Source organism: Heterocephalus glaber, unplaced genomic scaffold (assembly GCF_053883595.1).
Source record: "Heterocephalus glaber isolate CG9 unplaced genomic scaffold, H.glaber_assembly_v1.0 deba00001673, whole genome shotgun sequence".
Classification (NCBI taxonomy): Eukaryota; Metazoa; Chordata; class Mammalia; order Rodentia; family Bathyergidae; genus Heterocephalus; species Heterocephalus glaber.
The window spans coordinates 2,072,813-2,087,444 of NW_028258410.1; the positions used below are offsets into that span (position 1 = coordinate 2,072,813).

Sequence of the window (14,632 nt, forward strand, 5' to 3'; positions counted from 1 at the left end):
ACCACTAAAACCTCAATATTGCAAACATCTGCATCAGCCTCACCGGAGAAGAGGAAATGGAGCTAAGTTTGGAAATGTGCAGATTCTGTGATTACATAAGGGAGGAAACCACACACAAGCACCATGTGCCAGTGGATAATGTGGCCTCACCCCACAATGGAGCAACGAGTGTGATCCCCTCTACACCTGCACTACAATAAGAAAATGAGGAAACGCTTACTTTTGCCTGCCCAATTTGTGCTGTTAGAGGTGAGTCACAGATAAGCATAGAAATCAGGCTAGCTTAACCTTTGAGGTTGTGAACTAGCTATGGTGTTATCCATGTAAACTGCAGCTCACCTTCATTCAGATGCAGTAAGACATACAGAAGTGTTAGAGCACTATCTGTGCACGTTTGTATTTTCTTGCTCTTTGGCTGAGAAAGTCTAAAATAGGCAACACACCATAGTGCAGTGCAGCCCAGTGTCTGGCTCCTGGCTCCTGTTACCCCCTGAACTAGAAGACAGAGGCCCTGGAAACCTCCTCATTCACTAACCATGGCAGGACAGCTATGAACTGATCTTGTAGGCTCATGTCTAACTTTTACTCACTAAAACAGTGAAGACATGATCAAATCATCAAAATCTCCAGAAACAAAGCCCACAGTGATTGGGATGAAAGAACCTACTGAAAGGATTGGCAATGTATAGAGCCAAATCAGGGGAAAACAAACAAAGTAGGATCGGATGCCATGCCAAAGTGCAATATAAATTCCCATGGTCTGTATTTATATACATGAATGAATATGTAAATGGAAAAAAGATACAGATTCCCATGCAGAGCACTGAGTGCTTTATTTCTGGCATGTTACATAAACTATCTCCCAGACCTCATCCAAGTGCATACAGTGGCCTTTCCCCTTGGAATACCTTGTTGATTGTGGCCAGGAGTTGTGTGTGACTGTACAGGTGTGAGATTTGACAGATGATCCTTATAAACATCCAGAGAAGAAAACTGCTGCTCTTCTACAATTTGCCAAGTGGGGAAGAAACTGGCTAATTTTCTGTGATCATCTTTCCAAGAACACCACTAACAATCATGAGAAAGAATCAGACAAGTTCAAGCCAAAGGAAATTACAAAAAAAGTCTGATGAAAATTCTCCAAGGTGATCAAAATTGAGGAAATTCTGACAAATGTAATATAAATGTACTGTACTGTGGTACAGTATTAGTACTAGTACTGTGGTATTAGGCTTGTGAGCATAAAAATTACATTAGCTTACTAATTAGAAAATATATATAAAGTATAGTTTTTCTTTAATAACAATACATCAGTAATGGTATACAGATTGTGATAGATATAATATAGCAATGTAAGATGTCACTATTAAAGAAAACAGGATGTGTGGTATACATGAACTGTCTAAAATTTTGTAAATGTTTTGTAAATATGAATCTCCTGTGAAATAAAAACTTTAGAAACATGTCCCTTGTGCTACATGTATTCAACTCTACATTACTCTAAGCTGGCAGCCCCTGATATGTGTTCTACCTGTATAATTTCCCCTTTTCCAAAAGACATCAATCTAGCATATGTGATTGCTCAGTGGGGCTTCTCCAATTAAAAACCTCTGGATTAATATCATATCTTATCTGGATTAATATTATACCTTGTTATTTTCAGGAATTGTTGAGCTATGCTTTATCCTTCACCTACTGAGGCATTACAGACTCCCTGTTAGTTTTGATGGTGCAGAATAAAACCTCTATACACACCTGATGCAGGATGTGTTTGTTCTACATTTTTGAAGCATTGTAGTAAGTACCCTGGGACTGGGTTGCTGAGGCCTATGGGTAGAGCTCTCTTCATTTGATGGGCTAGGAAGCAACTCTGTGCAACCATACCTCTCCTCTAAGGGAAAAGAAATACATAACCTGAACATAACACAAAAACCATTCCTTGAAATTACTAGATAATGAATAGTCCCTGGTACACTGGCCAGGAATTCAAGCTCACCTGGACAAACCTAGTAAGAGTTCCATTGGTGAATTTCTTCCAGATTTTAGTGTTGGTATCTGTGGCATTTTCATGAAAACACAGTAGTACTGCTAGTTACTACACTGGCCACAATTGATATGGATAGATGGACCATATTTATGAATCAGGGAACTGGAAAAAAGAAAGCTGGTGAGCATGAACTCTGAGTGAAGAGATATATAAATTGAAAGAAAAAGAGAGACGTTCGGTCATTGTGTAGCTACATCTCTGACTGCCCCTAAGTCACACATGCTTTAAAACACCCTGTGCTTGTGGCTCTCTGAAGTGAGATTCTTTGCCATGAGTAGAAGTTCCCTTCTGTCCATTGCAAAAGTGGAAAATTTACAGCTCGGGTAATGTAACCATGTGTGGTTCATTTTCATTTGGACTACTGTAATCACTTTATACAGTACATTGAGTAATAAAAGAATAAAAAGGAACAGAGAAAGTAAGATCTGGACAAAACTTAGCCTGTCACTGATGAGGCAACAGTCACAGTTGAGCTCTAGTCAAGAAATCAGTTCTCAAAACATGAATAATATTCATTTTCAAACAAGGAATTAATTGGAGAATCTCTACAATTTAACATTTCTGATGTTCAGAAACAATCAGACTTAACCCCCATATAGAGACCCAAAAAGTGGAGTATGTGAAGATGAATCAGAAATTGCAATAAACAGACAAGGATATTTAATTTACATCTGAATTTTAAAAAGAAATTACATTTTCAACACATACAGAATCTCATCAAAAAACAAAATTTCTCAACAAAAGAAACATAACAAGAAAATAGAAATTATCAAATTAAAAATTCCAATTCCTGAAATGAAAAATTTTCTAGCAGTAAGTAAATTGAAGGTAAAGCAATAAAAATTATGTAAGATGGTGAGATAGATAAGAAAGAATAGAGATGATACAAGAAATATATTTGTAGGTATGATAGTCAAAAATTTCTCAAATTTAAAGAGTTCAAATTTTGTAGGGATGAAGTACTACAAAAATATCAAGCAGAAAATATACACGCAAATTGACAAAAACAAGTGCACTGAGACTATTAAAAGGAATGTATATACAACAATCTTGAAAGCGGCAAGAAAGAACACATATTTAAAGGGGGGAAAAAGACAAGTGGTTGTAAAAATACTGATGGCAATCAGGAGGCAACAACAATGTATTACACATTGAAAATGAAACTTAACAAAACAAGAGCAACTGTCAACTGAAATTTTTATGTTCAGCAAAAACATGATGGAAGAAGAAAGCAAAGATTACTTTTTTGGATTACAGAAAACTATACAAATGTGTTAGTGGTAGACCTGAGCTACAAAAAACACGAAAGAAATTGAGACAGAATGCAATTATACAGATTCCTGGCCAACAGGAAAGGGCTTTTGGGCCACATACTATCCCACTGCTACTGGCCCAGAGGAAGGGACTTCCTGGCCACCATCTGTCCCGCCGATCGCAGCCTGGAGGTAGGGGCATCTGAGCTGCCATCCCACTGTTCCTGGTCCAGAGGAAGGGGATTCCTGGCCACCATCCCTCCCGCTGCTCCCAGGCCAGAGGAAAGGACTTTTGGGAAACCTTCTGTCCTGCCATTCCCAGCCCAGAGGTAAGGGCTTTTGGGCTGGTGAACATCCCATCATTCCTGGCCCAGAGGAAGGGGCTTTTGGGCCATCATCTGTCTTGCTGCTCCTGGCCCATGTCCCATCTCTCCCAGCTCAGAGGAGGTGAGCCACATGGACACCAACAGCATCTCCCCTGAACCCACCCAGTTGAAATGAGAAAACACATAAATAATCTCAAAACCAGACTTCCAGATCACCTAAAGTAACCCAAAACGGAAATGAGATGGAACACTCTGATACTAAATCACCTAGACCCGCTGAACTGGCAACAAAAGGGGATCTGGAAAAAATGAAATCAGAAATAATTTCTCAGATAACAGGAAAGATTGTCCTCCTAGTGCAAGACATGATTAATAAATCTAGAGAGGAGCTCAGGAACATGATGGAATCCCAACATAGGAAACAAATGGAATCCATAAAACAGATGCAAATAGACTTCCAGGACATGAAAAACTCCATTGAAAGTCTACACAGCAGAATGAGCCAATGTGAAGACAGAATTTCAGATATAGAAGATAAGATTGCAATTAATGACCAGGAAAAGAGAATTGCTTCAAAATTGTAAGGCAACACAAGAAATCAATCCAACAGCTGCTAGATGATGGAAAGAAGAATAACATAGACTGACTGGAGTCAATGAAGAAACAGAAGAGAGTGCAGATGACATAAAAAAACTCTTCACAGAAGTAATGGCGGAAAACTTCCCAAGCAGGGAAAAAGAAATTGACACACAGAAAAGTGAGGCATATAGGACTCCAAATAGCCTTGATCAAAAAAAATCTACACATAAGGCATAAAATTGTTAAGATTCCAGAAACTCAACAGAAAAACAAAGTTCTGCAAGCAGTCAGAGAAAAGAAACAAATCACATACAAAGGAAACCCCACCAGAATCACAGCAGACTTCTCAACACAAACCATCAAGGCAAGAAGAGCTTGGAGTGACATATTCCATGCTCTAAAAGGAAACAGAATCCAGTCCAGATTGATGTACCCTGCAAAACTATCTTTCAAAATGGATGGAGAAATAAGATACTTTCATGACAAAGAGCACCTTAGGAACTTCGTGAATACCAAACCAGGACTACAAGAAATTTTACACAATATTCTAGGAACAGACATTGAGGATCACAACCCCAGGAAGCAAAGCAGAATAAACCCATCTGGCACCAGAAGAAATTAAATGTAAAGGGGCAGAACCCAACAAAAAGAAAAAGACATGGCAATGATATGTCAATACATTTCAGTTACAACCATCAACGTTAATGGTCTCAATTCACCAATCAAAAGAAATAGATTGCCAGAATGGGTCAAGAAGCAAAATCCAACAATATGCTACACAGAAGAAACACACTTAATTCAAAATGAAACTCACTGACTGAAAGTTAAAGCATGGAAAACAACACTCCATGCGACAGGTACCTGAAAAAAAGCAGGAGTAGCTGTCCTCTTTGCAGATCAAGTAGATTTCAAACCAACATTGATTAAGAGAGATGAAGGAGGACACTACATGCTTGTAAAGGGAACAATCCAAGAGGAAGAGATGACAATCATAAATATCTATGCACCAAACACTAGTGCACCTAACTATATAAAAAAAATACGAACGGATATGAAAAGTCATATATGCACTAATACAATTGTAGCAGGGGACCTCAACACTCCACTGTCACAAATAGATAGAACAACTAGACAAAAAATTAGTAATGAAATATGAGACCTCAATCAAACTCTTGAACAAAGGAACTTAACAGATGTTTACACAGTCTTCCACCCCACAAAATCTGAATACACATTCTTCTAAGCTGCCCAGGGGTCATTCTCCAAATCAGACCACATACTCACATATAGAACATGTTTAACTAAGTGCAAAGGAAATGAAGTTATCCCCTGTATATTATCAGAAAATAGCATGATGAAATTGGAGATCAATACAAAAGAAATGGCAAAAAAATCATAAACATGTGGAAATTGAACAACACACTTCTGAATAACCAATGGGTCACAGAGGAAATTAAAGAGAAAATCAGACAGTTCCTTCAATTAAATGACAATGACAATGTAACATATCAGAATCTATGGGACACAATGAAAGCAGTCTTATGAGGGAAATTCATAGCAGTGAATTACACACATTTGGAAAACAGAATGAGCCCAATTACACAACCTGATACTGAACCTCAAGCTTCTAGAAAAAGAAGAGAAGGACAATCCCAAAGCTCATACAAGGGAGGAAATTATAAAGATCAGAGGAGAAATCAATGCAGTGGAGACTGGGGAAACAATACAAAAAAATCAATGAAGCCAAGAGTTGGTTCTTCAAAAGAATCAACAAATTTGACAAACCCTTAGCCACCATTATCAGAAAAAGGAAAGAAAAGGCCCAAATCCATGCAATGAGGAATGAAAAGGGTGAAATTACAACAGACCCAGCAGAAATCCAGAGGATCATCAATACCTACTTCCAGAACCTATACGCCAATAAGATGGACAACACAGAAGAAATGGACAGATTCCTAGATACATGTGAATTGCCAAACGTGAACGAAGAAGATCTAAAAATTCCAAACAACCCAATATCAACAAACGAAATTGAAAATGTAATTAAAAACTTATCAACTAAGAAAAGCCCAGGCCCTGATGGCTTCACTGCTGAACTCTACAAGACATTTAGAGAGGAACTACTGCCACTACTGTTTAAACTCTTCAATGAAATTGAAAGGGAAGTAATACTCCCAAATTCATTCCTGGAAGCAAGCATCACCTTGATCCCCAAAGCAGAGAAAGACCCAACCAAAAAGAAGAACTATAGGCCAATCTCACTAATGAACATAGATGCAAAAATCCTTAATAAGATAATGGCAAACAGAATGCAGAAGATCATCAGGAAGATCATACACCCTGAATAAGTGGGATTCATCTCAGGGATGCAAGGATGGTTCAATATATGAAAACCAATCAATGTAATACACTATATCAATAAAGCCAAGGACATATCCATATGATTTTCTCCATAGATGCAGAAAAAGCATTTGACAAAATGTAACAAGCATTTATGATAAAAACCCTACAAAAAATTGGAATAGATGGTCTCTACCTCAAACTGATAAAAGCCACCAATGAAAAAACCAACAGCCAATATCATACTAAATGGTCAAAAACTGAAATCCTTCACACTAAATTCAGGAACAAGACAAGGATGTCCACTATCACCACTCTTGTTCAATATAGTTCTGGAAACATTTGCCACAGCAATTAGACAAGAGAAAGAAATAAAAGGAATAAAGATAGGAAATGAAGAAGTCAAATTGTTATTATTTGCAGATGACAGGATACTGTATATAGAAAACCCCAAGAACTCCACCAAAAGTATTCTACCCTTAATAACCAAACTCAGTCAAGTAGCTGGTTACAAGTTCAACACACAAAAATCAGTAGCTTTCCTCTACATGAATGACAGACTCACTGAGAGAGAAATAGAGCAAATAATTCCTTTCACAATAGCATCCAAAAAACTGAAATACCTAGGAATCAACCTGATGAAAGAAATCAAAGACCTCTTCTCTGAAAACTATGGCACTCTGAAAAGAGAGATTGAAGATGAAATCAGAAAATGGACAGACATCCCCTGCTGCTGGGTAGGAAGGATTAATATAGTGAAAATGGCCATACTTCCAAAAGTGCTATATAGATTCAATGCAATTCCAATTGAGATCCCAGCAGCATACGTCACAGACCTTGAGAAAACAATGCAAAAATTCATTTGGAACAAGGAGAGACCCAGAATACCTAAAGCAATTCTAGGTAACAGAGACATGGCAGAGGGTATCACAATCCCCAACCTGCAATTATACAACAAATCTACTGTGATAAAAACATCATGGTACTGGCAAAGAAACAGACTTGAGGACCAGTGGAACAGATTAGAAGATGCAGAAACAAAGCCAGACACACTCAGCCATCTCATCTTCGATAAAGGTGCCAAACACCCTCACTGGAGGAAAGATAGCCTCTTTAATAAATGGTGCTGGAAAAATTGGGCTTCAACTTGCCAAAGATTAAAACTAGACCTATATATCTCACCATGCACTAAACCAATCAAAATGGATTAAATATCTAAATATTAAAATAGAAAATTTGAACCATTTGGAACAGAGGTTAGGTAGAACTCTTAGACATCTGTGTAGGAAAAGATTTTATGAACAAAACCTCAATTGCCCATGAACTAGCACCAACAATCAACAACTGGGATCTCTTCTTATTAGAAAGCTTCTTCACAGCAAGAGAAACCACCAGCAGTGTGAAGAGACAACCCACAATGTGGGAAAAAATCTTCACCTGCTTTTCTTCAGACAAAGGCCTACTATCTCGAATCTATAAAGAACTTAAAAAGATTAGACCTCCCAAATTTAAAGACCCCATCCAAAAATGGACATCTGAAATGAACAGACATTTCTCAAAGAAGGAGAAATAGCAAATAAATACATGAAAAAATGTTCAACATCACTGTTCATTCGATAGATGCAAATGGAAACAATGCTGAGATTCCACCTCATTCCAGAAAGAATGGCTGCTATCATAAAATCAACCAATAACAAATGATGGTGGGGCTGTGGGGAAAGAGGAACCCTGCTCCACTGCTGGTGGGAGTGCTGACTGGTGCAAGCACTGTGAAAATCAGTATGGAGATACTTCAATGAACTAGGACTGGAAGTCCCATTTGACCCCACTATTCCCCTACTGGGGATCTTCCCCAAAGAATTAAAAGAATCATACCACAGTGATATATGTGCACCCATGTTCAAAGGAGCACAGTTTGTGATAGCTTAAACTTGGAAACAGCCCAAATGCCCATCAACTGGAGACTGGATATAGATAATGTGTTTTGTTTTGTTTTTACAAAATGGAGTACTACTTAGCCATAAAAAATGAGAAATTTGAGACATTTTTAGCTAAGTGTATACACATTGAGGTAATACTCTTAAGTGAAATAAATAGGACACACATGAATAAATACCAAATAGGTTCTTTGGTGTGAGTAACTGAAAGTGAAAATAAGGACTAAAATGTATAATAGGTAATGTGAGATAGGAAGAAAAGGGGCAAAGAGGAAGGAAGTGAGAGTGCTAGGGGAAAGGAAAGAAGGGAATGGAATTAATATGAGAAAATGGAAAAATAGGAACAAAATATTTGTAAATAGGGAGGAATGGTGTGGTTGAAGGGAGGACTGGGCAAGGGCGAAAAATAAGAACCCAGAGAGATTACATAAAGTGCAAGTTTCCAATGATGAATGTCATTATATTGTATACTTAAAATGTACCAATGATTAGAATCAACAATCGATAATGTAAAATTGGAAGAAAAGGTCCAAAGGGGTAGGGGTAGTGGGAGGGGCAGGGGAAAATAAAGAAGGGAAAGGAAAAATGATGAGAAATGGAAAAATTGGAAACAAAGTCTTTGTAAATAAGAAAGGGTGGAGGGCATGAAGGGAGGGCTAGGAATGGGGAAAAAATAAGAACCAAGGTGGCTCATATAAAGGTACAATTTCCCAATGAGAAATGTAGTTGTGTTGTATACCTAAAATGTACCAATAGAAGAAATTAATAGTAAAAAAAAAAGAATGCAATAATACAAAACATTAAACTTCAACATTTCTCTTGTAATAAAAACTCAAGGAAAAATATTAGGAATAGTCAAAAATGAGTTTTTGTGGTTAATTTTATACATAGACCTGATTGGACAAACATGCTCCAGATACCTGATGAGACACTGTGTCTGCGTGTGTCTTTGAAGGTGCTTCCAAGAGCAGCTTATGGGCAGGAGGCTGAGTGAAGAAAATGGCTCTCTGCAGTGTGGACAGCATCAGCCAGCGCAACAGGGTTGATGCAGAAACAAAGACATAGGAAGAGCAAATGTGTTCTCTCCTTCAGTGAGGACACCCTGTTCTCTAGCCCTGTCAGCCACGGACCAGGTTTTCAGATTATAAGACAGATTAATTTCCACCCTAATAATTTTTGGTTTGTCTGAAGTCTGTCCAAAATGTGTGTAAAGGCCAAAGAATATTTGTATGTGTATGTTTGGACTATTCTCTGTTTTCTTTATAAATCCGTTTAAAAACCAGGTCATAATACTGTTGACTGGCTCATTGTAATTAGTATACAAGTAACACATATGACAAATGCAAAGTAATAAATAGGAATTGTGTGATTTTATAGACTGTAAGATTATATTCTCTATACTCACAGTTATACCTTTACTTGGCCTAGAGGAGAAATCAACCTTTCTAAATTTTGACATTATTTCTGGAAGTATATAGGAGAAAAATGGCATTTTGCTAACTATATTCTTTAGAGCCAAAATTATTTTTGAAGACCCTAACTAAAAATTTTAGCCAATTTGATTAAAATTTATTAGAGGATGTAACAGATACACAGACATAATTTTGAAATTCTAACAGCTCTATCTTTAAAAGTCATTTCATTTTCATTGCTCTTCAGTGGAGAATTTTAAAAGATGACCATTAAAATTTATTTCAATTTTCATATCATTGAACTTTGGATTTGCATAGCAAAGTTTCTCTGAGCATTATCTTCATTTATGTCACCAAGCTGATTGTCCAAATGCACATCCTGAACTTCTCTTGAGATCTCCTCTGTCAAAATCTTTAAGAGAAGAGAGTTATTAGGAATATTTGTGAGGAAGAAATCCTCATATATTCATTTTAAATGAACTGCCCAAGTTATAAACTTTTGCTTACAACCAGCCTAGATTGTGTAATTTTATGATAAATGGAATTAAGGGAGTATTTAGTTTACTATACTACTGGTAAATATCAGAGTCATACCCTTCATGATGTTATTTCAGAATATTTTCTATGGTCAGCAAATATATGCATAAAAACAACAGTGATTATAATGCTAATGGTCTTGAGACATAACTACTTAATAAGGCTATTCTGACCTTTTCCTTTGGGAGGTCCTGGGTATTAGCTAAGTGTCTTTACAAAGATCTGCTAGGTACCTTGTACCTACAGAGATTTTCAAATGATTCAAGACTTGATATTTACAAAAGACAAAGGACTTCCCTGTTTGCTTTACTTTCCACCCTTCCCTGTGAATTCACCAGAGCTTAGCAGGCATCTTTGAGTCTTACCAGAAGCCTAGAGGTGTGCCTGCATGCCATGAAGAGAGTCACCAAGCACAGCTTGATGTTCTAACTCACTTTCAAGTCAAAATATTTCCATCCCAGCAGACCTGTTGGAATCATTTCATAAAAGTACATTTGACAAGTAAGCCTTTGTTTGGGTTATTGAAGAACTGGGATTATTTGAAAGTATGAATTTCAAATTTCTTTGGATAAAATGTTAAAATACTCTGTTTCAAAGTAGATTTTAAAAATTTTGTAGAATAAGGAATGTTAGGAAAGAGCCAAAAAGAAATCTTAACACCTGATTTGTCTGGTTTTAGTCTGCTGTCTGCATCCTGTTTGTCCTGACTCACCCTTACCATGAGCTGAGCCATAGGGTTCTCTCCTCACTCACCCACCACGGCTCTTCAGAGTCACTTCAGCCTGCTTTTCCACAGATGACCCTGATGCCCACAACCTTCACAGTTTTCGAGCTGTGTTTCCTAAGTCGTCCTCCACACAGCTCTTGTCTGTGAGCTCTTTCTCTACCTTTTAATGTCAGCACCCAGGTCACCCAGGTGAAAACTCTTCCTCACACTTAAATCTCCAAAAATAACACCTTTTCCTACCTTAATACCTGCACTACCTCAGATTTTTTCCTTGTTTGCTTTTTCATTTGTTCTTTTTTTTGCTTCCTCTAATGAAGAGCAAGCTCCCCCCTCAAAACAAATTGTGTCTATCATTTAGTTCATTTCTGAAACAAATGGGACAATTTTTTATGCTTTAAGTAAAGAATAAATAACTCCACTAGTAAAAAATAATGTATGAAAGTATTCTGAACACATAAAGAACATATCTGATAACATTAAAAATGAATTACAGAAACCACAGCAGGGGAAAATAATCGGGCAAAATGAGAAATATATTCTGTTGTGGTCACATTCTATAAACAAATCAAATACCACAAAACCTCATACCAAGGCTGTGATACACATATGTGAACCAAAGGACATGAACTGTGTGGAAAAATTCATTTTTTTCTCCTAGTCCTGTTCAATATTTTAGAGTCACAAGAGCTGAAGAAAATACAGACAATGAACCACAAAGCTTCACTTACATCCTCTTGTTCACGTCCATGAGGACAGAGGAAATTATTTGCCTTTGTTGCATTATTTAATATAAAGATATGTGTGAGTCCATGATCATATCTATGCATGTTTTGCTTCTGTATACAATATTGGGGATAGTAAGGAACATGGGACTTGAGATGTTTTCTGGTAGAAAAAGTTTGTCATGAAACGTAGTTCAGTAGTAATTGGACACAAACACCCAGTGAGTTGGGAGAGCTTCAGTGTTTAGAGAAGTTGTATTTATCTCAGAGCAAGGTTAAGTTGAGGCTGCAGCATGTGGTGAGCTCTCATAATGACCAGTTGGTGCCACTGTATTTTTTCTGTATTTTGTATGTCTATTTCTTATTACTTATAATATTACTTTGAATAGTATACTCTTTCATGCCCATGTACATTATGTAATGATCATATCAAAGTAATTAGCACATGGGTCACATTAACAGTTTTTCATATCTTTGTTTTGAGAACATTCAGAATCTTTACTTCTGAATATCTGAAATATTCTATGTAATAAGAAAAGAATTCTTTACCTCTTAATGTGAAACAAGACAACCCCCCAACCCTGAAAATTCCTTCCCCAACCTCTGATTTTCAAAACTCTAAAAACAAAACTGAGGCTAACTGATCTCACATATTACTAATATTAATTACTTCATATTAAAGAAAGAGTAGCCATTTGCATGTAGCTTTGAGTTAGATTACCTAGTGTTAGGATGTGTGATATTTAGTTCAATTCTCAGCTGGAAAGGGAAGGCAGGGGGAGGGAAAAGATGAGAAAGCCAAGGGAGGAAAGGAGAGCAAAGAGGATAGAAAGAAAAGAACAGGAGTGAGGAAGGAAGGAAAGAATTATCAAGAAAATGCGAAAAGGTTTTTAAGATCCGGTAGTTAATGATTCCTTTACACCTGAATGTTTCTGATTATATTACTGTTTTTGAAGTGTTTATTAATTTTTCTCTTTTTTCATATGTCCTCACCTTGACAGACAGTGAGAAAGCTCTAGTATGGTCAATGCCACCTTGGTGACCAGTTTCCTTCTCTTGGGGTTTTCTGAGGACCCAGAGCTGCAGACACTTTGTGGCCTGCTCTTCCTGCTTATGTACCTGGTGGCCCTGATAAGTAACCTTCTCATTGTCACTGTCCTTACCCTGGACCCACAGCTCCAAGCACCCATGTACTTCTTCCTGAAGAACTTGTCCTTGCTGGACATCTCCCTGGTGTCTGTCCCAATCCCAAAGTTCATCCTCAACAGTCTGACTCACAACAATTCCATTTCCATTCCAGGCTGTGCCTTACAGCTCTTTTTAATGACATCCTTCTCAGGAGGTAAGACATTTATTCTCACTGCCATGTCCTATGACCACTATGTGGCCATCTGCTGTCCCCTGCACTATGAGGTCATCATGAATGGTGATGCCTGTATGTTGATGGCAGGAGTTTCCTGGGCTCTGGCAGGGCTCTTTGGAGCCTTGTACATTGCTGGCACATTTTCTGGGCCCTTCTGTGGCTCCAGTGTGATCCCAGAGTTTTTCTGCAATGTTCCCTCCTTACTCAAGATTTTCTGCTCTGCCACATTTCTGGTGGTCTATCCCAGCCTGGGAATAGCAATGTGTCTAGGCCTGTCATGTTGTGTCTGCATTGTGTCCTCTTATGTTCACATTCTCTCCGCTGTGCTGAGGATTCCATCCAGGAAAAGTCAGTGTAAAGCTTTCTCCACTTGCTTCCCTCATCTCCTTGTCTTCACCATTTTTATACTAAGTGCATGCATGGTTTACCTGAGGCCACAAGCAGATGCACCCAAAGTTATTGATAGGCTGCCTGCTGTGTTCTACACTGTGCTGCCTCCAATCCTGAATCCTGTCATCTACACACTAAGGAATGGTGACATAAAATGGGGCCTGAGAAGGCTGGTGTCAGCCCTGCATGTTCACCAGGGGCCCTTCATCTAACATTCCCTCATGTCTGTGTAGGACAGAGGCCCTCCAAGTTGGCAGAGTCTTCTCAGCTCTAACTTTGGGGAGGCCTGGGGTGCACATATCCATCTCTCTAGGAAGTGAATACCCAAGAGTCACTGATGTCAGAAGCTGCACTCCACAAGGCCAATATGTAGGTCATGGAGTCACCTGGCACTCTCTTATGACAAAGCACCTCTCCCTTAGTGGCTTAGCTTTCTGCAAATATTGGCTGTTTTTTTGTGATCAGATTTCATCTTGGATCTTTTACTAACTCATTTCTGTGTTTCATTTATTGAAAAAGAATGGAAATATTCAGGGCCAGGGATGTAGCTCCATGGTGCCATGTCTGCCTGGCAAGCATAAGGTCCTGAGTTTTATTCTCAGTACTAAAAAAGGAGGGAGCCACCCTCTAAAGAAAATAACAATTGAGACAGCACAGTGGGTCCCATATGTGGAAAATTCTGAACCATCGATGTTTGACATGTGCACATCTTCCTCAATAATCAGACTTCCAGTTGCTGAGAAATATCCTATTCCAAAGCCACCAGGAGTGGACAGCTGAGTTGTATCCTCCTACAGGGACTCTGGTCACACAGGTGGACAGTTTCCAGCAGGGCCAAGGGCACTTCCAATGCAACAGACCCAGGTGTGTCTTTGTGGCTCCACATCTCTAATTCAGCAAGTACAGAATTTCAGAGTTTAACTTAATCTAGGGCAGTGCTGTTAATCTGAGTCTGAAAGAAACTATGGAATCTGTTAAAATTAGAGTGGAACTCACCAG

The 14,632-nt window shown here is 38.2% G+C and overlaps 1 pseudogene; it reads left to right on the forward strand.

The window, feature by feature from the left end:
- Window positions 1-12,642: 12,642 nt before the first annotated feature.
- On the forward strand, window positions 12,643-13,907 carry LOC147822079 (olfactory receptor 14A2-like; annotated as a pseudogene).
- The last annotated feature ends 725 nt before the right edge of the window (window positions 13,908-14,632 follow it).